The 13,820-nt window shown below is 42.4% G+C and overlaps 1 protein-coding gene across 4 annotated transcripts in view; it reads left to right on the top strand.

The window, feature by feature from the left end:
- The window catches only part of PANK1 (pantothenate kinase 1), a 31,001-nt gene that overhangs the window by 2,164 nt on the left and 15,017 nt on the right, over positions 1-13,820 (top strand). The window contains exon 1 of one of the 4 annotated variants that reach the window (XM_083443695.1): positions 8,780-9,263. The exons of the other annotated variants lie outside the window; for them this stretch is intronic. The gene's annotated coding sequence lies outside the window, so the exon portion shown is untranslated. Of the gene's footprint in view, positions 1-8,779; positions 9,264-13,820 lie in introns of those variants that run through there. 4 annotated transcript variants of the gene reach the window in all.

Genomic DNA, 13,820 nt, shown 5'->3' on the forward strand with positions numbered 1-13,820 from the left:
TGCTGAGCCAGAAAATGTGCACTCATACTCCCATTGAAAACAAATACTCGAGAGTTTATTGTTATCTCATTATGTAGCATCATCGATGCATGATGAGAGAGAGCAGGCTAGTATGAGAGATCAGTTCTATAGCTGGGTAAGAGATAGAAATGATAAAGTAAACCTGAGCACATGGGAATCACATATTCACTGGAGCTGAGGTTTAAATCCTGTTTCACACATGGATTTATTTATTATGGCTGACAGCACAAATACAGAAATTGCATCTCTTCTAAAGATGAGTGTTTTGCCACTGACTATTGTGGTATCAGAATTTCATGAGCTGCTTTGGATGAATATCTTACTTCTGTAAATAATGCACAGCCCTACTGTGGTGATTAAGCCTAAGCATCCCTTACTCTTTAAGGTGGAACATACTCATCTTTAAAAAGGCAAAATTTTCAAAGATACTGTTCATTCTGATGCAGGTAAGTTAGTAAGACTACATGGAGTCACTCAAGTGCCAATTGACTTTCCCCCTCTCTGGAGTTGATGGGTCTGTGTCAGTGCCATTTTTTCTATTTCATTTCCTACAGTAATTTAAAAAATAGGAAAAAATATGCCCTACTATCTGGAATACTGTCTGTCTGCAGGTTTACACAGCTGGCCTACTACATCCTCCCCCTCCCAATTTTGTTTACTATGGGTTGCATCTGACTAAAGTCATGCTCAGAGTAGATTTATTAAAATAAACATTATTAAGTTAGTCTTTGTTAACTTAAATCCGTTGATTCCAGTGGGTCTACCCTGAGTTAGATAGCACCCTGAAGGTGTATGTTTCTTTCTATATATCAAGCAAAACTAAAAAAAGTTTTGCATTGTGAATTTGGTCATTTGATTTCTGTAGATTGTACATGTAATCTTCAAACCTGGCTTGAGTAAGCAAAGGTGAAAGGAAACTTTCTAATTCCCTTTGGTTCAGTTGTTGTGAATATCATGTTTAAACATTGTGTTTAAGAAAAATAGTCAAAGACAGTGTTTCATTTCATCTTCAACAAATGCAAAGCAGGATGTTTTTATTTCTCTTTCCTGATTTTAATGTATATATGTGGGGTATATTGTCTGTTTGTTTGGTTGTAAATCACTTTGTGTTGTCCTGGGCAAGATAAAGCAACTGACAAATTTAATAAACAAATGAAATAAATGTTAGGCCAGTACGTTTGTGCTGATAATGTTAGTTCCAGTTTATACTCAAATGCAAAGGTGTTTTTTTTAAAAAAAATTTTTTTGCAAAACGGGTTGCAACTTCTGTTGTTTTACATAGACCTTAAAGATACAATAACATATTATTTTAATACTTTTTTCTGAAGAGAATGGGCAAAAATAATGTAAAATGACAGTACAGAATCTTTACACTGAGATACATTTGGGCCAGCTCGGAAAAAAAGCTCTGGGTGATTCTTCCTGGCCCTCATTAATAAACTAAAATAGAGAGTTGGCACTGAACAGATCTGAGTAGAACATAACAATGAAAAATCCAGTCTTACTGGTTTAATGTGATTATTCAACATTGGCCTGCAAAGGTGCTTGTTAGCGATGTATGTTAAAGGGTGCAATGAAAATTGCATCAGCTGATTTGTGGGAAGGGAACTTGCTAATGAAAAGGTCTTGGTAACACATGCCTCCAGAAGTTGTACATCTCCGACCACTAATTTCTTGCATGGCACAAAACATTATTTTTTCAGTGTCAAGAAAAAAAAATCAATCCTGTTATAATGCCAGAGCTATATGGGAATTAAATGTACACTAGTTGAGATCTCTCTTTTTTTGGTAGCAAGCAGCATGGAAACCCAGACCTGTGGAGAAAGAAGGTTACTTGAAATAAATGGAACTCATGTTGTGTTATGTTGAAACTCTAGTTGGATTCAACAGATATATTCCATTGCATTGTGATGGGACATTCATTACTGGTCTCAAGATGGAAATTGTGGTGATCTCATGCTGGGTAGCCAGGTGATGTCTATGGGTTGCATCTGTTTAGAGCAGGGGTTGTCAACCTGGTCCCTACCGCCCACTAGTGGTAGGATTCTAGGTGGGCGGTAGGGGGTTCTGTGGCACAAGCTGAATTCTTCCATCGAGCACTGGTGGATGGTAAGGAAATTTTTACCATCAAGAAAGATGCAGTAGGTATAAAAAGGTTGACTACCCCTGGTTTAGAGTGTTTATTTTATTCAACCTACTTGTGGTTCAGGGTTCCCTTGTGCAGCAGCTTCTTAGAGAGTGCTCACAGTTCTTCAGTGCATGCCATGAGGTCAGGCATGCATCCCAGTTCTGGAGAAAGAACTCTGAGCTGCCTAGCTTCCTTGCAGAGACTGGTCATAGCCACCTCCTTGGGCAGAGGGAAAAACAAGAGAAAGAGTTATCCAATAGCCACAGTGGCAGGTGGTACTATTGTAGTTCGTTTTGCTTTCTTCTCAAAACTATAACATCTCAAAAGTTATTTTTTAATCAGACATTCCCTGGATGAGCTGAGCTCTTCCAGCTTGCATGTGCCCAAGGTTCATTGCACAAAGTACCTTGAAGGGTGGGGAATATAGAGAGATGCAGATTTGAGTCCAGTGCTTTGAATCAGGGCAGGGCTGACCAGCTCTTTATGCATACGAATAGGCCCATATCTGTTTGTGTATAGAATTGTCCTTGAGTCTAAATTCTTCCCTGCCTGCCAGAAAGCACTTTTTCCGGAGTGGCAGTATGCAACTGCTTTTCATGTTTTGTGTACCTTGGCTACCAAAACAAACTCTTAAAAAAATAAAAAAAAAGCCTGTACAGAAACTGGCTGCAAACCAATGCAAATGAAGTAGCCTTATCTGAGGATTCAAGTGTTAATGCTTTTGAATGTTCCCTTTCATGCCCCAGGATTATAATTTAGTTGAGTAGTTCTAGTCAAATAAATGCTGCACGTATTTCCATTTTCTGTGCCCTCCTCACAAAAAAACCAAGAGGGTTTTTCATTGGTGGTGGTGGTGATAATGGTGTTATTACCTATAAAATGCTCAGAAATTCTGCATCTCTGCGGAGAGCAGAGTTGACCGTAAGACTTTCCAGTGCTTCAAACTTATTTCAGTGTGCTGGCAATCATTCGTAAAACCCCAAATAGCCCGGGTCCTGCACACCCAGAAGACTGCCCTCACTCTTATATTTTATTATGATATTAATGATTCTCTTAAATATTCAATCCAGTCCATAGGCTTCCCTTCAACTTTGAAACTACCATATTTTTTGCTCTATAAGACTCACTTTTTCCCTCCTAAAAAGTAAGGGGAAATGTGTGTGCGTCTTATGGAGCGAATGCAGGCTGCGCAGCTATCCGAGAAGCCAGAACAGCAAGAGGGATTGCTGCTTTCGCTGCGTAGCAATCCCTCTTGCTGTTCTGGCTTCTGGGATTCAGAATATTTTTTTCCTTGTTTTCCTCCTCCAAAAACTAGGTGCGTCTTGTGGTCTGGTGAGTCTTACAGAGCGAAAAATACAGTATCTTTTTCTAGAGGCTTGACTAAAACCACTGATGAGAAGGAGAATAGTGTGTGTGTGGGGGGGGGGGAAATGGCATTTTGTCGCCTATCCTAAGCCCTCAGAGCCCTGATCACATTGCAGAGGGTTGGACTAGATGACCCTTGGAGTCCCTTCCAATGCTACAATCCTGTGATTCCATAAATCCAATCAAATAATTCCTCATTCTAGAAAGCACTTTAATAACCCTAAACTGGACAGTGTTAGACATTTTTTGTATCGGTGAAGGAGTCTAGGCTTGATTCTAACCTGCATCATGTGTACAGTGGTACCTTGGGTTACATACGCTTCAGGTTACATACGTTTCAGGTTACAGACTCCGCTAACCCAGAAATAGTACCTCAGGTTAAGAACTTTGCTTCAGGATGAGAACAGAAATCGTGTGGTGGCGGCGCGGCGGCAGCAGCAGGGGGCCCCATTAGCTAAAGTGGTGCTTCAGGTTAAGAACAGTTTCAGGTTAAGAACAGACCTCCAGAACGAATTAAGTACTTAACCCGAGGTACCACTGTATATGTATGAATGATGCATCTGTATATATATGAGTGATGCAGGACAGATTAAACATCCTAGGCAGAACTGTCATGAAAATGCAAACCCAATGGTGTTCAGCAGAGTCCTTGTGTTCTGCTGCAAGTCACCAAATCTGAAGAAATCAAGAGAACTAGCTTATTGGTGGTGACTGTTATTATTTATTACCCACCTTGAGGTTAGGTGTGTCCTAAGTACTTGTTAGGCAAGTGATTACATCAGGACTGGAGGGGGAAGCTGTGTCATCCCTCACAACCATGTACTTATTGTTATTATTATTACCCCATTTCTTACCTGCCTTTCACCATAAGACCCCAGAGCAAGTTACAGCAATTTAAAACTATAATATTAAAAACAGCTTAAAACAGATTGCAGTCGCAGGAATAGGGTGAGAGGTGCAGTCTTCCACTTCTGACTTCCTGCACTTCTTGACTGCATGGTAGATGACTTGCAATGTGTTGCAATAACGAATGACCTGGTGTGATCTTATTGTGTGCAGTCTGAACATTAAAGTAATGTGTGATGTGCAGCAGGCTTTGCTTTGTTGTTTGATTCATGTCTGCATGTAAAGATCTAAAAAATAATAATATATGAATGAAAATGTAAGCATGCATTTTCTGGGGCGATAACCTTGTTGCTATGCACAGGGTTTTCCAGCAAGGGAGAAAAAGTCATGAACTTCGTACATAAAGATCTCACCCTTGTAGGCCATCTAGATAATTGCAGAACTACCCATTTCTTGCTCTATACCCTCAATCAGTAAAGTAGATTAGAATTCCCTACTCCAAATCTAGATAGCACACACAGCTTGTCTGTTTCCCCCCCTTCCCAATTCTGGACAATTAGTCCAGTCTAAAGTGCACCCGGGAACTGTGTTAAAGGTACTCTCACAGTATCCACAAATGAACTTTCCCCTAGATTGTCCAGCTGTTAGCAGCCATCAAGTTAAGTGATCCTTGTAATCTTTTAGATACCTCCTGTTTGCTTTAGACCTCCTTCCCATTGAGGTGGCAAACATGGGTCTGAGCTGTACCACTTCAAATAGCACGAGGGGCTCACATGATTGAATTGTCCAGAAAAAAGAACTTCCCTGCATATAGGAAGCTAGATGTCAAGAGAAGGCCTTCCAACCTAGCCTAAGCTTGTGGAGGGGGGGAATTCCTTTTTTATGTAGGATTCTACCCCCCCCCATGGGCATACCATCATACATGCCCCCACCCCCAAAAGTATATGACTTTGAGAACTAAGCCACAGTCATATGCTTTTTCTTTGAATGGTTAAGAGCGCCCAGAGTTGGAAGAGAACTTTGAGATCGTCTAATCCAGGCATGGTCAAACTTGGCCCTCCAGATGTTTTGGGACTGCAACTCCCATCATCCCTAGCTGACAGGACCAGTGGTCAGGGATGATGGGAATTGTAGTCCCAAAGCATCTGGAGGGCCAAGTTTGGCCATGCCTGGTCTAATCCAGCCCCTGCCTTAATGCAGGATGTGTAATGGAGGCTGCAACTATGTTATCCCATTGAGTCTCTGCTAAATACCTCTTGTCAAATGAGAGCCCATCACTGCCCTTGCTCTTCCCCTCAGACCTTCAACCCTCACAACTGGAGGTTTTGAAACTTTTATTGATGAAGTCAGTGTAGCATCCCAACGTGTGTCTACAGGTTACAAGCAGGTAAAACATGACAGAGCAGTAAAATACGTACATGTGCAGGCTTACCTGAGATGTTGATCCGATACTTGGCATGGCCCCCACACTCTTCCTTTTGAAGAGCAAGGTGTGCACAGCTTATTCACATGCTTGATGTCCTGAGCCTCAGGGCTGGGCAAGCAAACAGGAACTCCTCCATAGAGGCTGGGCTAGCATGGCCTGCTCACTCAGGCGCCTCTGCGTCCTTGGGAGATGGAGGTTGTGTTGATATATCCTACTCATAGTTGGGCTTGAACCCAGGCACTGGAGCCACCGCCGCAGCTGGTGATGTATCACTTGGGGTTTTTGATGCCACGGAGGCAGGCTGCTCTTCTGACAGGGCCCTTCCTCTGAATCCAGATCTCCCAATCCTCTGGGACCTTCCCCTGGGTCAGAATCCTATAATGGCGCCAAGTTATCACCCCCTCCCACCCCACTAGGATTTCCCCTTGTTCAGCCTCTCCTGGCTCCTTCCACTTACTCTCGTCATCCAGCCACCTTCTTCATGATGCCAATCACCTCCTGAGGCATCCTGTTTCATTGTGGATCAACCCTTAGCATTCAGAAGTTTTTCCTAACTCTTAGCTGAACTCTGCTGCCTCCTTAATAATTTCCCACCTGTTAGTTCTAGTCTTGCCTTCTGGTGCAGCCCAGAACAAGTTCCCCCTTCTACCTGGCAGTTGTTTTCCATTGTCTAAAAGGTCAAACATATCCAGCTCCTACTGTTGTTCCTCACATAGGATTTGGTTTTTGAACACTTTGACATCCTCGTCGTCCTCCTTCACCATTCCACAGTTTTATAAAAGCCTTTCCCAGTCGGGCACATTTTTAGATTAGTGGGGAGGGAACTCTGGCCTGCAGATCTATTTAGGGCTGCCCATTTGGCCATTTCAACCAAGCCCTGCCCACCTGTCCGAGATGGAGGAGGTAAGGATCCAGACTACCAGTTGGAGCCAGTTCCCCACCCCTGCAGTAGATATTTTGGACTACAACTCCCACCTGCTCCAGCAACCACTGGCATGTCAGCTGAGGCTGATGGGAATTGTAGTTTTTTAAAAAGGCAGGCGGATACTTAGAACTGGGTTGTGCCAGTGCAAGTTCCTATAACCTGGTTCAACATGAAATAACAACAGTAGTGGACACCTTCTCCCATCTCTCAGGATTTTGTTAAAATAATGAGACTAGGCACAGGAATTGCTAACAAGTTCTTTTGAACAGATGAGAAGTAAAAAGAAGCAATCCCAAACAATGCAATGAATAATGGTGGTATGATAATTTTAGATAATATAAAATATTCAGCGATTTCTTTTAAAAGACAGTTGTACAGTGCTAACATTTTAATTGGATTTGTTAATAATGGGTGTGTGACAATTCAGTGAGAAGTTGCCAAGGTTGTGGGGTGGGGTGTAACTTCTCCAATGCCATGGGAATTTCACAGCATTAAAGGCATCTTTTAAATCTTATTTTCAATCCTAAAGGAAGGATGCTCTTAAAAAAAAACAACCAACAACAATTCCAAACCCAAGAAAACTAATAATCTTAGGATATTCAGATGCTATCCACAAGCTGAAACCTGTGACTTGTCATGTAACAGTTATTGTAATGAAATAAATATTAACCAGTGTGGTACAGTAACCATATAGTATTGGCCTGGGGTTCAGTTTCCATTTGGCCACAAAACTCAGCCTAGCCTATGTTTATGATTGTGGCTCCCTGATTTCCTGCGAGATGGGAGGACAGTAGAAATATAAATGGGATAAAATAATGGTAGTAAGCCAGAATGTCTGGAATCAGAATGGGTTTTATCAGTTTAATGTCTATTACTTATATGAGAGAAGACGTTAAACCCAAATAGATCTATGTACTCTGTTCCCAACGAAATTGTTGCTGGAAGAAATAGAATTGTCTTTCAGAAAGCTTTTGGCCTGTCTTCTTCAATGTGTGCCCCCAAAGGCCTTGCTTGGAGAGTAGGTCAGGATGAGCTAATCCAGTGTGGCAATGGATATATACACATGGCACATGGGAATACATAGCACGTCAGGTGCTGCAACCCTCCAACAGTTTGACTTCACCCCCGAAGGCACACTCTTCCATCACCTCCAAGACAGATGGATGCCAACAAGCAATTAACATAACTGCAATACCACTGTCCAGGGTCTTGTTTGTGTACTATAATTTCTCTGCTGCCCTCATGTGGATTTTAAAGCTTGCGTGCCCTTGATAGGTCAGTCATATGATTTCCTCTCTGCAGTTCAAATTCCTTTGTGTTGGATTAATGGCTTGCAAGTAGTGTGGGAATTAATACGACTCCTAAAACCGGGGGCCTGCAAGTTGTTTGTGCTGACACCGGCAAGCAAACTGAAATGTGCTTTAGGTGATAGATGGTGAAAGAGGGAAATCGAAACCCTTTTCTCTCTTTGTCTGCCCCCAAATGGAAGAGAAGAGGCAGCTACTCTTTACACAGAACATAAAACAAGCCCACTGTCAAGAACGGACTGAGTAAGCTCTCAGGATCTCTTTGCTTGCTCTTAAAAATTGAGAAGAGTGGAAACCCAGGTCAAAATACACTTGCGTTTCTGTTTGTATCAAGATGTATGTACTTCCCAACAATGGGAGAATCCCTCTTCCTCTTTTGCAAAGGGAAGAGGAAGTACAAGACACTGAAAGGGCTCAGGTGGGTTCAACTCGTAGCATCTCCAGGAAGGGCCCCCTGCCAGAAACCCTGGAGAGTCACTGCCTGTCAGAGTAGACAATACTGAGCTGCATGGATCAATGGTCTGTCTCAAGGCATCTTCCTGTGTTCAGACAGGTTCCATTTGCGCAGCTTATGCATGAGGTCAGGTCATTGTAGCCATAAGCTATGATCCAGAGAGAGAGAGAGCGCACCTACTGTGTCTGCACGGGCTGTGCAAAGTTTGCATTGGCACAACTGGATGTCATTTATTTACACTGTTCACTTTCCTCCCCTCTTGCGTGTCTCAGTAAACAGAAGCTGTGTTTTGAAATTTCCCTGAATTTAAAGTTCACCGTACAGGAATGGTGAAGTAGCACTGAAGTGCAGGTGCAGACTGTGCCAGGCTCCAGGTGGTAAGGACAGGCCTTCCAATCAATGGTGGCCATGGATTTGTATAGATTCAAGTATAGCTTTAAGCTTTCTCATCAGTAGATGAGACTAACTTATGCTGGCTCTGCATTTTCATTTTGGTGAACACTTGTTGCCAGAGGAACTCTTTCGCTGTGGTGCAAATGGGCAAGTTCCTTTAATTTGCCATCCACAAATAATTAAGTCGATAGAGCGAGTGTGAATTTACCTGTAATTAGAGTTCTTGGTTGCTTAAAAACCAGGATTTGTGTAAGTCTGTAATGGGATTAGTGTTATGAGCTTCAGTGCACCATAGTGCAATACGATGTGAGCTTTTGCAGCGTTTAATCTAGATAATCTAAAATATTATCTTGTTGGCGCTGGCCACAAGCCTTCTGGAGTTTTATGAAAATGACATTGTAAGTAACAACTCCCCCGCCCCCCCCCAAAGAAGTTACCAGCCTGTTGGGGACTGACTGAAAAAATGCATTTGTATGCTGGGTGCTGGAGAGAGGGCAGCTCATTCTGCTTCTATCCTGTGTGTGGAGATGTCACTTGCCTGGGTGACTCACTTGTTTGGGTATAATTTCATGCACCTGCCTGCTTCCAGTCCTTGGTTGCCGATGGGTACCAGGCTAGTACTTAAATACAAGGGTGTCTTTAAAAGTAAGATCTTTGATGTTGCACCAGGTAACTGCAGAAACATATACTGACAGTATTCCCTGGCGGTTTATAGATTAGTCTCCTATCGGGCAGACTTTGGCATGCACTGTGCTGGGGTGCTTTCCCCCCCAGATACAACAACTTTAACAACAGAGTACATTTTAGTGTGTGAGAGAGCAGGGGGTTAGTTTTGTGTAAATGGTGTAGAACTTCAAATATTACTTGTTGCTGCAGCCAGGTCAAGCTATGAGGCATCATTCTTTCGCTGGTCCGTAGTACACGTCCTTTGTGAGCGGATATGAGTTGTGCACCGGCTTTGGGTAGAGGAAATCTGGTGTTATCAGGGGGTAGGCAATAATGGAAAGTCAAGTATGTGTATTCCTAGCATTATGAACAACCTGTCGTTGGAAGCTACTAAACAAACACACCTTGATGTGTGTGTTAAGAGATCATAGCGCAGATTCTGTTCAACACAAATATGGCTTAATCTTCAGCCTTTATGTAGTACAGCTGAAGTCGTTGTCTTTTTTTAAAAAAATTACGGGGATCAATATTTAGAGTGTGAAATAATCTGGCTCCTGTTTTTGCTTGTTTGTAGAAATGCCAGTCAGAAGCTGATTACTTGGAAATGGGATGACTATGATGGCAAATTCTCTTTATGGTATTTGAAGTGCAATAAATAAATTTTGGGGTATATTACCCGGTAAATAAGAGAACATTTCTGCCAGCGTAGCTTCTCTGTCATGCAAGTTTCTCATCTTAGGTTGACAAATCCATCTGGTGAGGGTGTAACTACGATTTTGTGTTGCAATGGGAGGGAAGGCTTTGCAGAAACCTCCCATTAGTTGACAGATTCTTTTGTGTATTACACTAGTAGAATTGAAAAGGAAATCTGTATGGCAGAGGTTTTCAACCTTTTTGAGTCCATGGCTTTCTTGGCCAACTACAGTCTTTCTGCAGCACCCCCGTAGGAGCCCAGTTATGTCACCCCTTGCCTGCAGAGCTGGCGGCCTCTCACCCTTTTTCGAACACCCTACCTTGTGGAGGGTTCCCTCAGCCTCCTCTTCTCTCTCCTTGGGAGTCCTCTGGGCAGCTTCTGTCTCTGGTCTCTGAGCTGCCCCCACCCCAAAGAAGAGGTTCCTCCCAAAGGCACCATTCGCCTGCGGAGCTTAGAGCCAGGGCTGCTGCAATAAACAGCTGTGCAAGCAGGCACCCCAGGTTGCCATGGTACAGTGGTTGAAAACTACTGCTGTACGGTAAGAAAATTAGACATGCAAAAGGATGAGGTGTTTAGCTTTTTTAACTGTGAAGTGAAACCGGTTTGGAAGCAACAAAAGCTTTTTGTGAACTGTGTGTGTTTGTGGGTGTAGAAGAGCCCTATTCAAAGTTTTCCTCTTAGGTACATAATGTTCTTTATCTCTTAAGGGCTAGAAATGAAAACTTCTGTAAAATGGACCTTGAGATGCTCTGAGAATATGAATGAAAGACCTCAAATCCTCAGGGCAACATTACAAACAAGAAGGGAAAACTCATAATAACAATTCGTAATAAATGTAAGGTTTCATAAAAGGCTGTGGGGAACCATTAACTTGCAATCCTCTGCATGCTTATGTAAGACGAAGCCCCATTAAATTCAGTGGGACTTGCTTCTGAGTACTCATAGGATCAGGTTTTTGGGTTAACATGTATACTATACTATACTAACACTACCTTTCAGTCATAAGGGTACTATCAGTAAGAGCTTAAACATTAGGCTTCTCCTCTAAATTGCCAGAAACGCAGAATGAAAATCCAAAACCAGAAGCTGTGCAGTCTCCAGAAGCTGATTGGACTGAACAACACCCACTGTTTGAATATTATGATAGCAACTATTTGTAGCATGGTTAGTGTTTTGCCTGCTCACCAGTAGGCATTTAGAATCTGAGGGAGCCTTCTAGGAATTTAAAGCACCCTTCCCACTATTATAAAATTGACTATGCCTCTTTCTACGGTCAGCCTTGTCCTAGCAACACAATGGAAATACAGATGAAAATAATTCTTTTAATGAAGGGTTTGGGGAAATGTCTAGGTATCTCTGTTAATTGTATTTGGATTTCTTTTATCTGCCTTAGCTCAAGACTGCAAGGTTGATTCCGGTACATCTTTATCTCTTTTTATCTACACAACAGGTTAGATTTATCCAAGAGTGGGTGACATGTCCAGAAAAAGTATAGGAATGGGAGATGGTGGGGAATAGAAATACCTTGGCTACAGCACCGGCTGGGTTTGTTTCTCTTTGAGATTTCTTCATCCTTTGATTTGTAATTAATTGTGTAAACCGAATATATTTAGGTTTTTTAGGCTGCCCATTTGGAGGTTTCAGAGAGAGTGCTGTTGGTTCTTAAGCCCTCCATAATGGCTAGCTAAAAATTAAACTTGAGAATGTTAGTCCACTCCTGCCCCCCCCCCCAAAAACCCAGTCACTGGAATAAGGGACAACATTCTGCTCTTTTCTTCAAATTTGTGCAGAATAGTTGCATTTTTCACTCACAAGAGAAAGTTAAGAATATCTTGTTGCCCCAACTGCTTTGCTATTCCAGACTGAGTTAAATGTAGCCTTGTATGCCACATGGAAAGCACATTCCTGTGTCAGTAGTTCATGCTTTGCAGCAGCAGTATCACTTAAAGGGCTCTTAATGTCCCCCCCCCCCACCGCCCTATCTGGTGCCTGTAGTATCTGCTCGTCAGTATAGTTCTCTCCCAGAATATACAATGACATTGCAATGCTGCGTGCAGCCTATAGATGAGTGGCCTTCTGTCTACTCAGTAGTCAATCCCATTGAAATAGAATCCTAGGCATGTGTACTTCAAAGCAGTGTTAGAAACTGAGATATGAAAGCTAGGATCTAAACGGCACCTTAAGCATGGTTATGGGTGTAACAGTGTCTAGGCACACTTTTCTTATAACAAGAATACAAAGCTGAAAATGAATGAACTGCAGCTAAAATATTATGTTCATTTTTTACATGGTCTAGTAGTCCTTCCCCTGACCCACCCCCTTGATATTCTTAAGAGGGCCTCTTCTCCAGTCTTCAGAGAGTGGCTGGAAGTGGGGAGGCAGAAAAGGTCCTCCTTTCCTTCCACTGCAGTTTTAAACTGAAATCCTAGGGCTCAGTACTGTGCCCGGAATTCAGAAGCTGATCGTGCTAAAGAAATTTCCTTTTGCAAAATGTGCCTAGAACAATGGGAGCTTCGAACACTGCTTCAAAGTAAATCCCACTGAATTCAGTAGGATGTACTCCCAGGATTGTAGCCCTTAATGTTATAATTGATGTGTGGAGCGTGAACATGGGCTTGTGGTGGTTTGGGGGCAGCCTCAACACAGAAAATGGATTGTTCAAATTGACTTTGTTTAAATGTTTTCCAGTAGCAAATAAATAAATGTAGCTATTTCAACAACGATGCGTAAATAACACAGAGGATAAATTATGTAAACAGCCCGTATGTTTCTGGTGGCATCTTATCCTTTGACGGGAGGCTGTTTTCCATCTGTTTCCTTGTTCAGTTTGGAGCAACTGGTTGGGGCAGGCATGTTCCCAACACCCCCTGTAGCACTTGTGTCAGTTCCAAAAATAGAACCAGAGGAACTATTTTGGGAGCGTTGTTTCCCCAAAGGAGGGAGACAGGGAAAGCGATTGGCCAGAAAGTGTTCTTCCCTTCCCTTTTTATCCTGGCTCATTCTATTCAGTAATTCTAAGAATCAACCATAATAACATACTGTATACCTGCTGTGCGTAGATCCAGATTTGAGGAGGTGTTTGTAATAAGAAATACGTAATTCTACATTTGTGCGCTGTTCCTTTGAGTGTGAACGTAAGGCTTAATAATAGGCATGGGTAAACAATTCCATGGGCAGTGAGGGTGGTGTTGGCAGTGCCGCTTTTTAAAAGGAGAATAGTGAGTGGGCTGCATCCTAGAACATAGATATCTGCTTGCTCTTTCTTCCTAGCACAAAGTATTCCTGCTGCTTTGCCTCCATCCGCCCCAGCATTGTAGAAACCTGTGCAGGTTATCATTAAGACGGAAGTTGCTATGGGAAATAGGGCTGGGAGGTGATTGCTTTTCACTGCTCTGTTTTCCATCTATGTCAGGAAATACCTGTATGCTTAGTACTGTGAATGTGCCTGGCACAACAGGGTAACATTAATTAAAAAAGGACAAGTCTCTGTCCTAAGTTGCTTACAGTCTAAATTTTAATGAAGCTGGGCAGAGATGATAGAGTAAAATAAACAATGGGAGAAAATATTCAGAACTTGCTGATTCAACTCTTGGAA

Source organism: Podarcis tiliguerta (genome assembly GCF_965153285.1).
Source record: "Podarcis tiliguerta genome assembly, chromosome: 5".
Classification (NCBI taxonomy): domain Eukaryota; kingdom Metazoa; phylum Chordata; class Lepidosauria; order Squamata; family Lacertidae; genus Podarcis; species Podarcis tiliguerta.